At 37.1% G+C, this 12916-nt stretch overlaps 1 protein-coding gene across 1 annotated transcript in view; it reads left to right on the top strand.

The window, feature by feature from the left end:
- Positions 1-12916, top strand: part of DMD (dystrophin) — a 2039083-nt gene that overhangs the window by 894413 nt on the left and 1131754 nt on the right. The gene's annotated exons all lie outside the window — the stretch shown is intronic.

Below are 12916 nucleotides of genomic sequence, written 5' to 3'. Positions count from 1 at the left end.
AAGGGAGAAGTATTACTATCATTGGAAAAAGGTAAGTGGAGCGAGAATAAATACTGATGAACAGACTAATGAGCTTCATTCTCGCACTTATTCTCTACTGGGGTTAACCTTATGTCGGAGCACTATTTCCTTTGAAAATTTCACGCAATGTTAAAAATAGGTTTTGTTGGTTAATTGAAGTGGTTTAAAAAAACGTGCACTCAAAAATGTGTATCTTTGGTCAAATCTGTGTCCTATATAGTTACAACATATTGATATTTAGATTTATATGTTTGAAATGTAAGCTATCAGCGAAAAGTTGATTTTCATTTATTGCTTCTATTTTGAAGGTGGTCCTAACATGTTGAAGTCCCCCTAATCTTTTTGCTATGATGAATTTGTGAAGTTGATTTAAAATGTTTTCAGTGTTTACCTGAATTAACATATCTAGCTTTTGACCAAATTTTCAAAAATTCATATGCATTCTTTAGCCTCACACCACAAGAAGGTAATATATTGTTTTCTTTTCAAATTTTAGGTAAAAAGTTATGGAGTCCTAATGATTTAAATTCAAAACAGTTTTAAAGATTTGTAGTCTCACTACAGTCTTCTTTATTCTAAGAGAAAATAGAATCATGTTTAATAATTATCTCGAACCTCCTTAATGACTCTCTTACCTATCCATTTTGAAATATCCTTACTTCTATTTTAGTTCTTCTTTTACTACAGTGGGTTTCTAAACTGGTACTTATAGCAGAAATCTCACTTATTTCTAATAATCATTCCCATTTTATCCCGTTATTTTTCATCCAGAATTGTTTTTCTGACGTGTAAGAACTTCAGTACTGGAATCTCATTCTCCTTACTATAAAGTACAGACACTTAATTGGACATTTAAGGCCTTCACATGACCCTTGTTTTTTTGTTCAGCCTTCTTATCCATCCCTGCCTGTCCTACAACATCTCCAAATTCTGTTCTAGCAATATGAAATTGATTTGAAGATTCCCCAAAATTTTGTGTCCCCTCTGGCCTTTGTCTCCTACAGGTCTCACCTATGAGTTGATTATAAAATCTAGGAACTTAAATATTCTTTAGACATTTAGTGTAATATCAAATCAACATTCCATTTATGGGTTTGCAAATATTGCCAGACTTGGTGGCTGTCCCCGCAGAGTACCTGCTCTGAAGTGACCTACTCCTAGAACTTACAACATAGCAATCAGTTTGTTTATTTTTCTGCCTACTACACAACCTCTTTATTTTTTTTATTTTTTTTAACATTTATGCATTTTTGAGAGTTAGAGAGCAACAGAGAGAAAGCAGGGATGGGGAAGAGAGAGAGGGAGAAGCAGAATCCGCAGCAGGCTCCAGGCTCCGAGCTGTCAGCACAGGGACCAATGAGGGGCTCGATCGAACCCACAAACCATGAGATCGTGACATGAGCCGAAGTTAGAGGCTTAACCAACTGAGCCACCCAAGTGCCCCACCTTTTTTTTTTTCTTTTCGTACAAGCTCCTTTGAAGACAAGAGCCATATTTTATTTTGTGCAATATTCTCAGGGCTAATATGGTACATTTGACTCTTGAGCAATTCAGGTTTGACCTGAAAGGGTCCACTTGTTGTTTTTTTGTATAGGTAATTTTTTGATAAATACAATATAGGAATATGAATGTACTTTCCCTTCCTTATGATTTTTTAAATAATATCTTCTTTTCTGTAGTCTTATTTTGTTATAAGAATACAGTGTATAATACATAAATAAAATACATGTTAATAGATTGTGCTTGTTATCAGTAAGGCTTTCTGATGACATTAGGCTGTTAGTGGTTAAGTTTTGGGGGAGTCAAAAGTTGTATGTGGATTTTTGATTGCCCAGGGCATCAGCACCCCTAAGACCTACACCATTCATTGGTCAACTATACTGAGTTTAAAGTGGATGTGTAGTGTGTCTGGATTCAAGCTTCCTCCCAGAAATCTGACACTATTTCTCCCTGGATCATTTAATAGTTTATCTCAAAATACTGGAAAACATTTGATCCTAGGGAATCCGAAGCCAGTCTTGGTAAAACAAAAGAAACTCAATGACCCTGCGTATACACTTGCAAAAGGCAAACTTAGCATGCCACCACAGTGCACCTTTTCTCGTTATCCCACTGTGAGTCATTATGAGCCTCTGCCAGCTACTGCAGTGAGGTCAATGCCATCCCTCTTTTTAGGGGTGTTCATTCGACTCTTGGGGTGTTCCTGTCTCTGTTCTTTTCTCTCTGTTTTCTCCTAGCCATCCAGATCAGCAACACCACCCCCTACGAACCATGGAAGGTTCTTGAGTAGCCAGTGCCTACTGTGATTTGTAGACACCGACCACTCTTGCACTAAGGCAGAGGTGAAACGTTTTGCTTTTTGAAGCTTCTCTCCCATATTATATATGTCATATTTGGCCATTGAGCTAGGTATTCCCTTCCCACAGGCTCATACAAAGGTTTCCCTTTCACTTTACCTCCAACCATAGAGTTTCAAAGAAGCAGAAGCACTAATGCCAATCCACTAAGTGGGTAAACTGAAATCTCACCTGAAACCTAGGGTCTTTCCTATGTCTGGCAAAGGATAGAGTACCTCTAACCCTATTAGACTCATTCTTCTCTTATACCCAGTGGCTGGAATTAGTATCCTAATTTCTAACTTGCCATTTCTAGGAATTGGTCAGGAGCTCTTCACTTTCTTTTGACTTCTAGTCTAGTCTCAGGTAAAACTGTTTTAAGTCATTGCTTATGAGCACAGGCTCTAGAATCCAACCTGTTTTGGATTCCAGCCCTTGCTGCTGGCCAGACATGGGCCCTTGAGCTAGTTCCTTTACTTGGTTTGATTTACAATTCCTCTCTATATAAAATGGGATACATATATTTTCTAAGCCATAGAGTTCTTATGAGGATTAAGTGACACATTTCATGGAGAGTGCTTAGTGGGTTGCTTATACATGATAATGACTCAATTAAGCTTGACAATTTTGATGATAAAAATGATGGCATTTTGGCTTTGGTAGTCTTTATGCCTTCTAATTCATTCTTATATTTTTCCCATTTTCCTGAGCACCACATAGAGATTACTAAATTTAGTCCCTGCTTAAAGAACTCTCCATTCCTGGAGAGAAATTGGACAAACAGGCAGTAAAATATAGGCTAATAAATATGAGCTATGCCAGATGACTAGAATAGCATCCCTGGGGAGTGGAATAGGGACATCTTACTCAGAATCTGGAATAAAGCAAGGTGTATGGACCATTCAAGGTTCTGAGTCACAACTAACAGAAAGTGACTTTGGTTACCTTAGAATTATCTAATTTATTGGAAGCATATCAGGTAGCTCATGGAATCAATGGAAGGACCTGAAATCTAGGTTTAAAACTCATCAAGGTAGACCAGGAGAGGCTTCCAGAAATACATCTAGCATCAAGTTACTAGATGAATGTGAATTCTAAACTGCTGGCATAGCCATGGTCCACTGGTGCACCAGAGGTACCATTGCCAATGGATATTGCTTGTGGCTATCCCTGCCAAAAAGTATCTAAATAATTACTTCTTTTCATGTCATTAACTTTAGAATTAAGGTTTCTTACAGAATCATCTGATACAGCAGAGGATGGATTTTTTTTTCTCTAAAGGGCCAATTAGCAAATATCTTAGTCTTTGCAGGCCCTATAATCTCTTTTGCAACTACACAAGTCTGCTGTTGTTGGGTGCAAGGAATCACAGATGATACATAACTTAATAGGCATGGCTTGTTCCAATAAAACTTTATTTGCAAAGATAAGTGGCTGAGGGGTGCTGGGGGGCTTGGTCGCTTAAGCATCCGACTTTGACTCAAGTCATGATCTCACCTTTTCCTGAGTTTGAGCCCTGTGTCAGGCTCTGTGCACAGAGCCTGCTTGGGATTCTCTCTCTCTCTCTCTCTCTCTCTCTCTCTCTGTCCCTCTCTCTGCTCACACTCTCTCCGTCTCTCTCAAAATAAATAAATAATTAAAAAAAACATTAAAATGACAACGAAGGTAGTTGCTTGACCAGATTTTCCTGGTAGGCTTTAAATTGCTAACTCCTGTTGTAAAGCAAGCTTAGGTCATATAAGTAGGCTCTAACTGCCACGGGTAAGGGAAAATAAATAGCTGGAGTTTGGATTCCATTGTAGTGTTAGGTCATGTCTCCCACCAAGGCTCATACAAGGGTAGATTATTGAATCTTTGGAGAATCAAAAACTATACATTCATAAATAAACACATTTCCCGTACAGCATTCATGTTGGGTCTCAACAAAAATGTCCTGAATCTTTTTTTTTTTTTTTCAACATTTATTTATTTTTTTGGGGACAGAGAGAGACAGAGCATGAACGGGGGAGGGGCAGAGAGAGAGGGACACACAGAATCGGAAACAGGCTCCAGGCTCCGAGCCATCAGCCCAGAGCCTGACGCGGGGCTCGAACTCACGGACCGCGAGATCGTGACCTGGCTGAAGTTGGACGCTTAACCGACTGCGCCACCCAGGCGCCCCTGTCCTGAATCTTTTAATAAGCTAACCCTTGAGCCAGTAAGAAGGGCTGTATTGGTATATTGTATGATAGTGTATTAGTCAACTATTACCCTAATATAGTGGTATCAAGCACCCCAAAACTCAGTGACTTAAAACAAGCATTTATTCTCATGGCCATGTATGTTTAAGTTGCCTATGGTTTGGCTGAACTAGGCTGGGCGGAGCTGGGCAGCTGTTTCAAGCCATGGGTTAGCTGAGGTAGGCTCCCGGATATGTGTTGGTTTAAGGTCGGCTACCTTTTTCTGGACCCAAAATGAAGGGTGGCATGCTTTTCTCCTGACAGATCACCAGAGCATGGGCCAAATTTAACCTCCCTTGTAGGCTTATGCTGATGTTATGGAGCACTTGTGGTCTGTGTTGTCATTAAGTCCAGTCACATTCCTTTGGCCAAAGCGAGCCTGACATCAATAGAGTGGCAAAGTTGTCTCTTCCTACAGTGGAAGGGGAAGAGGAGTGAACATTTGCTAGACAATAATCCAAACTATTGGTGATAGTTAATAATTAATAATAAAGAAATTTTTACAGCTAGAAACGCCCTTAGTGATTCTGTCCTGCTTCATTGTTTTACCAGGAGACTAAATTACAAAGATGTTAAATGGCTTGCCCAAACACATTAAATAGCACATCTGCATATTTCCATTTCACCAGAATGTTTAGCTCTAATAGATTTGCGTAGTTTATACTCACAATAAGTTACAAATATGGGAAAATGCATTAGACTCTTTGCATTCCTTAGGCAAAGGTTTTGAGACCATCATTAATCACCAAATTCATGAATGCTATAATGGCAAAACTCAACTTTATTAAATGTCCTAAAGTAAAACAGACATTACTTTTTAGGTGACGGCAAGTAGAGAATTAAAAGCCAGAGTGATTTGTGACTGCTCACTCATTATCTAAGAGACCTGCTTTCATACCTTCTCTTCTGGCAAATAGAATTTCATCATGTGTCTCAGTAAAGTTTCACATCTCCAAAATACTGAAAGTGACTTTTTTTTTCCTGTGGAAACACAAATACTAAACACAATAAATATTTACCTCATGAATCTCATGTATCTGAATACCTATCCATGTATATGGATATATATATATATATATATATATATAAAATAAGCATTTAACTTTATGGGACATTAATATTGCTGCTAAATTCTGTTTTCATCTAATTCTTGGTGGATACTCACTACTTATGAAATATATCTACAGGAAACATGTGAAAAGAAAGAAATAATTAACCTAAGATCCACCTTGTATTAGAGAAATACATTCCTTTCTTTCTTTCAACAAATACTTAAGGAGTGCCAGGTACTCTGTTGTCTTTACTTTCTTTCTGATACCATGTTTAATATCCCTCAAACCATTAATGAATTTGCCCCATTTTCAGGAAATTACTCCCCAAACCTAAGAGGATAGCACAGTTCAAATGAGATAATAAAAATAAAAGCAGTTTCTAGACTACAAATTGCTGTACAGCCATAAGATGGCATTATTGTGTAGCAACACAGTTCTCATCTGACATCAAGTAAGTGGCTTTTTAAAATCGGTATTTCTCCATGGAATCCCATTTAGTCAGATACTTTGGGATGGCTCACCCATACATGTAAGTAGTTAAATTCAAGGTGATTCTGAGCTTTAGATCTGATGTAAAGAGGACATGAGAGTAAAGTAGTGATTCTTATAATACTGAATTTTTAGAGCAAAAAAAAAAGTGTAAAAAATTGGGGACAGCAGAGTGAGGACATTTGAAAAATCAAATTCTATTATCAGTGATATTTCATAAAGTAAGTAATGAAAAATAATGCTGCAGAAAAGAATCCAGAGGCCAAAGAATACATATTGTATGAGTCCATTTTTGTAAAACTCAAAAATGGGCATTTGGAGGTTAAAGGTCAAATACGGTGTCCTTTGTTGAAGAGTAGTAATTAACAAGGGCAGGAGCAGATTTTGGAGTCCTGAGTGATGGGTCATCTCTTTATCTGGATGTTGTTTGTATTGATATGTTTTTATTAAAAAAGTTTATGAAACTATGAATTTGTGATTTGTACACTTTTCTGCATGTATGCTATACTTGAGTGAATTTTACACTTAAAATTTTAAAATAATAAATACTTTTTTAAGTACAGGAAAGACCTAATCCCAAAGTTTTTTTAAATGTGTAGCTTACAGAAATGCATATTACATGGTTATACTTTTGGCATTTCACCATGGACCCCTGAACACTTTATAATTGACCAGTACCTCCTCTCAGATAATTATGTGGGCACTACTGTTCTAGAGAAAAGTTTTTCCAAATTTACCACCATCATGCTGGGATCACAGTGCCACATGTCAACAGGATGCTGGGGGATGGACAGCAGGAAGCTGCTTCCCCAGGGATTTCTCCTTTGTTTAGCTCCTTTATTGCCAAGACCACAGTGTTGAAGCACTCACAGACTCTTGCTGCCATTTATACTGCATGAAGGAAAGTGAGACAATGAAAGAAATGAAAGGGGAGAAAATAGGAATAGAAACGAAAGAAATCTGATTTGAAGAGAAAGTGCCTTAATCATCTCTGTATTCAGACTAGGGAATGAGCATGTAATTCTGCAAGCCCACTCCTTTTTTTTTTTAACATTTATTTATTTTTGAGAGAGAGAAAGAGGGAGAGAGCATGAGTAGGGAAGGGGCAGAGAGTGAGGGGGATACCCAGAATCCGAAGCAGGCTCCAAGCTCTGAGCTGTCAGCACAGATCCCCACGCAAGGCTTGAACCCATGAACTGCAAGATCATGACCTGAGCCGAAGTCGGACCGACTGAGCTACCCGGGCACCTCAAGCCCACTCCTAACACAACTTTCTCAAAAGCTTTTGCTCTCTCACTTGTAATTTTTCCACCAAGACATTCAGTAAATAGTTTTCTCTCATGTCAAGGTGAGGTAAATAACCCCTACACCACTTACAGATGGAAAGAATAATATACTAATCCTCATGTCATCACCATACAATTTTATCCTCTAAAGTGGAAGCTAGAGGGACAGATGCATAATCTGGGAGCTTTTCCAGAATTGTTTGTTCCTAAATGAGACATTCAGCTCTAGCAGCATTAGCAGCCTCTTCTATTTGTCACAGTGCCATATGTAGTTGGGAAGATACATGATAAGCACACACAGAATCCTGACAACTCAGGAAAGATTAACATTGCAGTCTTAGAATTGGTCTCCACCGAATGTGAAGATTTTCATGCAAGATGGAATCTTCATATCCGTCCTGTCTGCCTCCCCCACCCAGGTATATGTATATGTGCCAGTGCATTATTTGACTCTTCGTTTTTGAACTTGGGCGAATTAAGGGGAGATTAAAAAAAAAAACAAAACAGTTCTGAACATGGGAAAGTCTTTTTATATCTCATTCCAGAATCAATGTTGTACCAACCAGGGAAAGGATTCTCATGCATTCATTCATGGGACTGATACAGAAGATGTGTTAAATTGAAGAAATGAAACTTTCTTTTTGTATCCCACTTTCTTTTTTCACTGTTGAGACTATGACTTATGGGGAAGGTTTCTGTTTTGGTTCTCCAAATCAAGATCTTTTTTAAAAAAAATCCTTATTTATTAAGTCATTGATTTGATAGAATTCATTTTTAAAAGTTAGTTACCTATATAAAAAATATTACATCATTTATGTACACAGATGTATCAGGAAATATAGACACATGGGCACATTCACCAATTTACCCAAACACTTGAGAAATATCTTAGAATAGTTTAAAGTATATGGTTAACCTTCAAGTTTTCCCCAGTTAAGTATCCTATTCATTATCTGTTCACCTACATTTGTCTGCATTAATTGTTCTGATTTATTTTATTGCTTCCTGGGCATCAGAAATCACATCAGTTTTGCTTGCTCCTATGATGCCCAGTACAGCACATGTGGTAAATAAATACTCTTTGATGATAATGATGGTCATGATGATGATGACGATGATGATGAAAGCTATAATCTGACAGTACTGACATTTCATACACGCCAAACATAAATCATCAAAACTTTCAGAAAGGCAAATTTCTTACTAACCTGCCATCTTCTGTGACCGCCCTTCACCACACTTCACCTCTACACTATCTGCTCTGCCCTATCTGCTTTCTCTTGCGTATTTCTGTTTTGGGTCTCCCCCCTCCTGCACATTACCTTCTATTTTATGCTCCTCTGTTCAAGTGCTCATATTTCTGCCCAGGCTCTGTATAGTCTAGACTAATCCCTACCTATTATGAACATCTTTCGCTGGCCAGTTGTTGCACTTTGCACACCACTGAGAGGGCAATTGTGAGCCAAACAGAGGAGTTTTTGTTTCCACCCAGCAGCCCAAAATGAAGCATATGATTTGACTGCTGATTCCAATTACATGTAGGTTTTACCACCAGAGGGAAAGCTTTAAACCACAAAAGACTAATCCCATATAGTTGGTGTTAGGAGGTATTTAATGTTAATGTATTGACTACCTAACAATCTCATTAAAACAAACCAATTATCAGCAAACAATGTGCTTCTCTCATAATTGTTATTTTTTAAATTCTGTTTAAAACATGAATCATTCAGTATGGTGTACCATTTGAATTGGATACCTAAACTAGCCCTATATTTCTATTTCCTTTTGTTGAAGTTTTATTTAAATTCCAGTTAACATATAGTGTATTATTTCCTTGTTTACTTTTAATTTCTTCTGAATTCTTCATTGTTGAGGAAAGCTGGTGAAGGAATTGAATGGAGGGGGTCTGTTGTATTTATTTACTGAAAGGGCTTTTTGAAATGCATTAAATAAAAGTTTGTTTCTACCTATCAGCTTATCTTCTGTATGTTCCTCTTGCTCTTTCAAAGCATTCAAGAGTTGCAGAGTGATTTGCTTTTTATGATAGCCATTTCATACAGGATCATTTGCCTTATATCTTCAGCATTTTCAGATTCTTATAAATCTTTACAGTTCACATAGAGGTTAGTTTAAAACTTGCTTCAAATAAGAAATTGACTAGATATAAAATTCATATAATCTTAGAGTTAACCATAGATCAATATCCTGAATCTTTTTCTCGAAGTAATTGAACATTTTTGTTTCCCAGGATAGCTGTATACACACATTTCCATTCTTCACCATAGATGATTCGATTTCTTCAGGGCACAGGGGCTATAGTTTGCTTGTTTGTTATCTAAATAAACCTGTATTTTCATTATTGTCAAAGGGAAAAGGCTCTAATACAGAAACCAATCTTATGCCTGTAGGACTAGCCTCATTTGGGAAATAATGCCACTATTTAACTTTACTCACTGTATGTTTCTTGGCTTTGTCATATCGAAAATTTCCCTTCTCTAAATATGAACTTTCCCCTCTAAATGGAATAGACAAGTTTTGGAAGAAAGCGAAACTGTGCTAAATGTAATCTTTCCAGAAATTCTCTTTATCAGTTAGAGTTTGTTTTGGTTTCACTACACTGGAAGCATATTTCTCTCTCCTTAAAAATGGAGGAGTATGCAGTCAAGGCAGGTATAATAGCTCTACTCATTCCTGCTTTCTGCCCAGCTATCCTTATATGAGGGCAATCATTCACATGTCGCAAGATGGAACTCCCACCACATCTGCATTCAAAGAGGCAAGAAGGGAGGAGGGGAAAAGTGTCAAAGTGTGCATATTAAATGTGTTTTAGTGAAATTTCCTGGGACTGCATTGTTTTACACATACTCCATTGGCTAGAAGTCAGTCACGTGACTACACCTAAGCTGCAGGGGTGGGTGGGAAATGTTATATTTATTCTTGAATGCTGTGTGCTCTGTCACAAAGTGTACTTTTATGGAAAAACAGGAGAATGGATATTGGAAGAGAACTCACAATCTTCAATGTATTCTTAGAAAAAGTGTATTTTGTCTTGTATTTTAAGCAGTCCTAAGAAATACATAAAAAAGGTAGCTAAGACTAGAGTTAATCTCCTTCCTCTCCCCTTTCGTCCTTTTATGAACTCTGATTCAGGTAACATCTCACGCTGGCTTCCTGAATTCTGCTAATATAAAAGTAGAAGTTTTTCATCATTGCCCAACACCAGCCTGTTCTGGCCCTCCATGTTCTCAAAACATTTTCCTATTAATCAATTTTTGTCTCACACTTTCCCGTCTTCCCATCAAAACCAATGCTTAGCCAAGAAGAGAGATGGTAACTTAATTGCCAGAGTGCTCCTGGGTTATATATTCCCTACTTATGTTGACTAAATTTGGGTCATTGGTAAATTATAGCAGGTTAGGTCACTAGCACCGAGAATAACCATTAAAAAATAAGGATGTAAAGCCAAAGCAGAAATTAAGACAGTGAACTGAAATTTCAGGACATTACCTTTTCTGGACATGGGAGCTGGACCTTGCATAAGATTAAAGATCTTTTTACAGACGAGGAGCTTGAGATGTAGAGGGCACAAATAATTGCCTCAAGCGTACATAGGAAGAATATGGCAGAACGTGTATTTTGACTCAGGTTATGAACTCTTGTCTTCTGCGCTCCTTCTCTTTTATGCATTTCACAGAGGATTTCTTGTGCTCAACAATTGCGTTCTCTCTTCCAGATGTCATTATTCAGTAGCAGCAACAGGGATAGGTATAAAAATGTATAAAAATTCTTGTGTCTGAAACCACAGTGTCTTAAAGCAGTGTTTAATATTTGGAAGGCAGTATCTTCATGTTCAGTATCTCTAGAGAAATAGATTGTGATTCTAGAAGTTGCTTGGCAAAGTCAAGTGATAAAGGATCTTCTCAAGTGCTTGAGGAACACTGCCTTTTTTTATTTTTTTTATTTTTTTGCAGCCAAAGCCCTACACTTCATTCATGACCATGTGCAAATATTACCATTTGGAATACTTCACTGGTCTCAATTATTCCAGTTTCTGTGTTCCTAGAACTCTGTTTAAGTAGCTCTCTTATAGGTGCTTATCATGAATGTAAATGTCTTACATCACTGTGTGCAACTCTCTACCATCCAACAGAGTTTTTGTTTCTATACAGTAAAAACTCTGCCATACACCTCCTATCACGCCTAAGCCAAACACATTCTACTTCTATGATAGCTGCTCAATACAGTCATTTTTTGTAAGTGAGGAGTCCTTAAATGTAAATGATAAACTGCTCACTCAAAAGTTGCAATATTTTAGAATGAATAAGGTTCTTGTTTCTTTGGTTAAGAAGAATTTCATTTCCATTATAGTTTATTCAATAAAATATTTCTGTAGGGTAAATTTCCTCATATTTGCTTTCAGTTCTCCAAAATAATACTGTATTAGGACTTTGAAGGGTGGATAGCAATATATGAATAATATGAGATCTCAATATGTTCTTTATGGTATTTGAGAGAAATAAACAGTCTCTCATAAAGAAAAATATACCCATTAGTCACTAAAGTCAATGTATCCTCCTGATAGAAGTCAGCAAACTTTTTGTGAGCTGTCTTACTTGTTTTTAAGTTCTGCTCTTCTGCAGGTGGGGAGGGAGGACAGAATTTGTTGCCATTAAAAAATTCTGACACATTAAAAATCTGTTTGCTCTATGAGAAATGCAAATTTTTGCCTATAAGGCGATTTTCACAAGAATTATTTTCTTATTAGTTTTAGTTTATCCATGGACTGTCTCAAAGTCCTCTTGAAAAACCTCAGTTTCCTCAAGGGAAAATTGCCCATTACAAGCTAAAACAATGGTTTTTGAGAGATTTCTGCTTGAAACAACACATTTTAAAATATTCTATGTGGTTTCCTAAAATGGATAGATACTTAGAAAAATAAATAACAGTTTATATGGACATTTTCAAAATTCTCAATATTTGAATAATTTGTATATTTGAGTAAATGTAAGCTGTATTTTTTTTCAAAAAAGATGAATTTTATGTACCTTCTCCTGAATTTCTTGCTTGTTTTATTGCTTTTTTTCATTTCTGTCATGTGTGCTTCTCTAATATTCAAAGATAACAGTAGAAACTAAGGATTGTCATTCCATGCCCTTTGTTTTAAGGTAATCCTTAGATAATCAGAGATATAATTCTATAATCTTTATGGGTACCTTCCATAAAGTAGTAGCTTCGTGATTAGGACATAGGTACCAACTCTTATAGTTGTCCCATGTCCTTTTTCCCCACCTTACAATAATTTAGAAGGAACCCAGGGTAGCTGTCCACTGGGGCCTTGCCAAAGTTTGCCAGTATTGGTCAGTTGCTGTGACAATAATTCTGTCTAACAAACACACCCAGAATTAACAATAAATCATTATTTGCATGCTTACAGGGCTGCTTTGAGTCAACCCTACTTCAGCCTGTGGGATTGTAGGTTGAATGAGTAGATCCGATCCACTCATTTCATTCTG

The sequence above is a fragment of the Herpailurus yagouaroundi genome, unplaced genomic scaffold (assembly GCF_014898765.1).
Source record: "Herpailurus yagouaroundi ecotype Mexico unplaced genomic scaffold, PumYag 67793, whole genome shotgun sequence".
In the NCBI taxonomy this organism is placed as follows: domain Eukaryota; kingdom Metazoa; phylum Chordata; class Mammalia; order Carnivora; family Felidae; genus Herpailurus; species Herpailurus yagouaroundi.
This window is presented reverse-complemented; position numbering and strand designations above follow the sequence as displayed.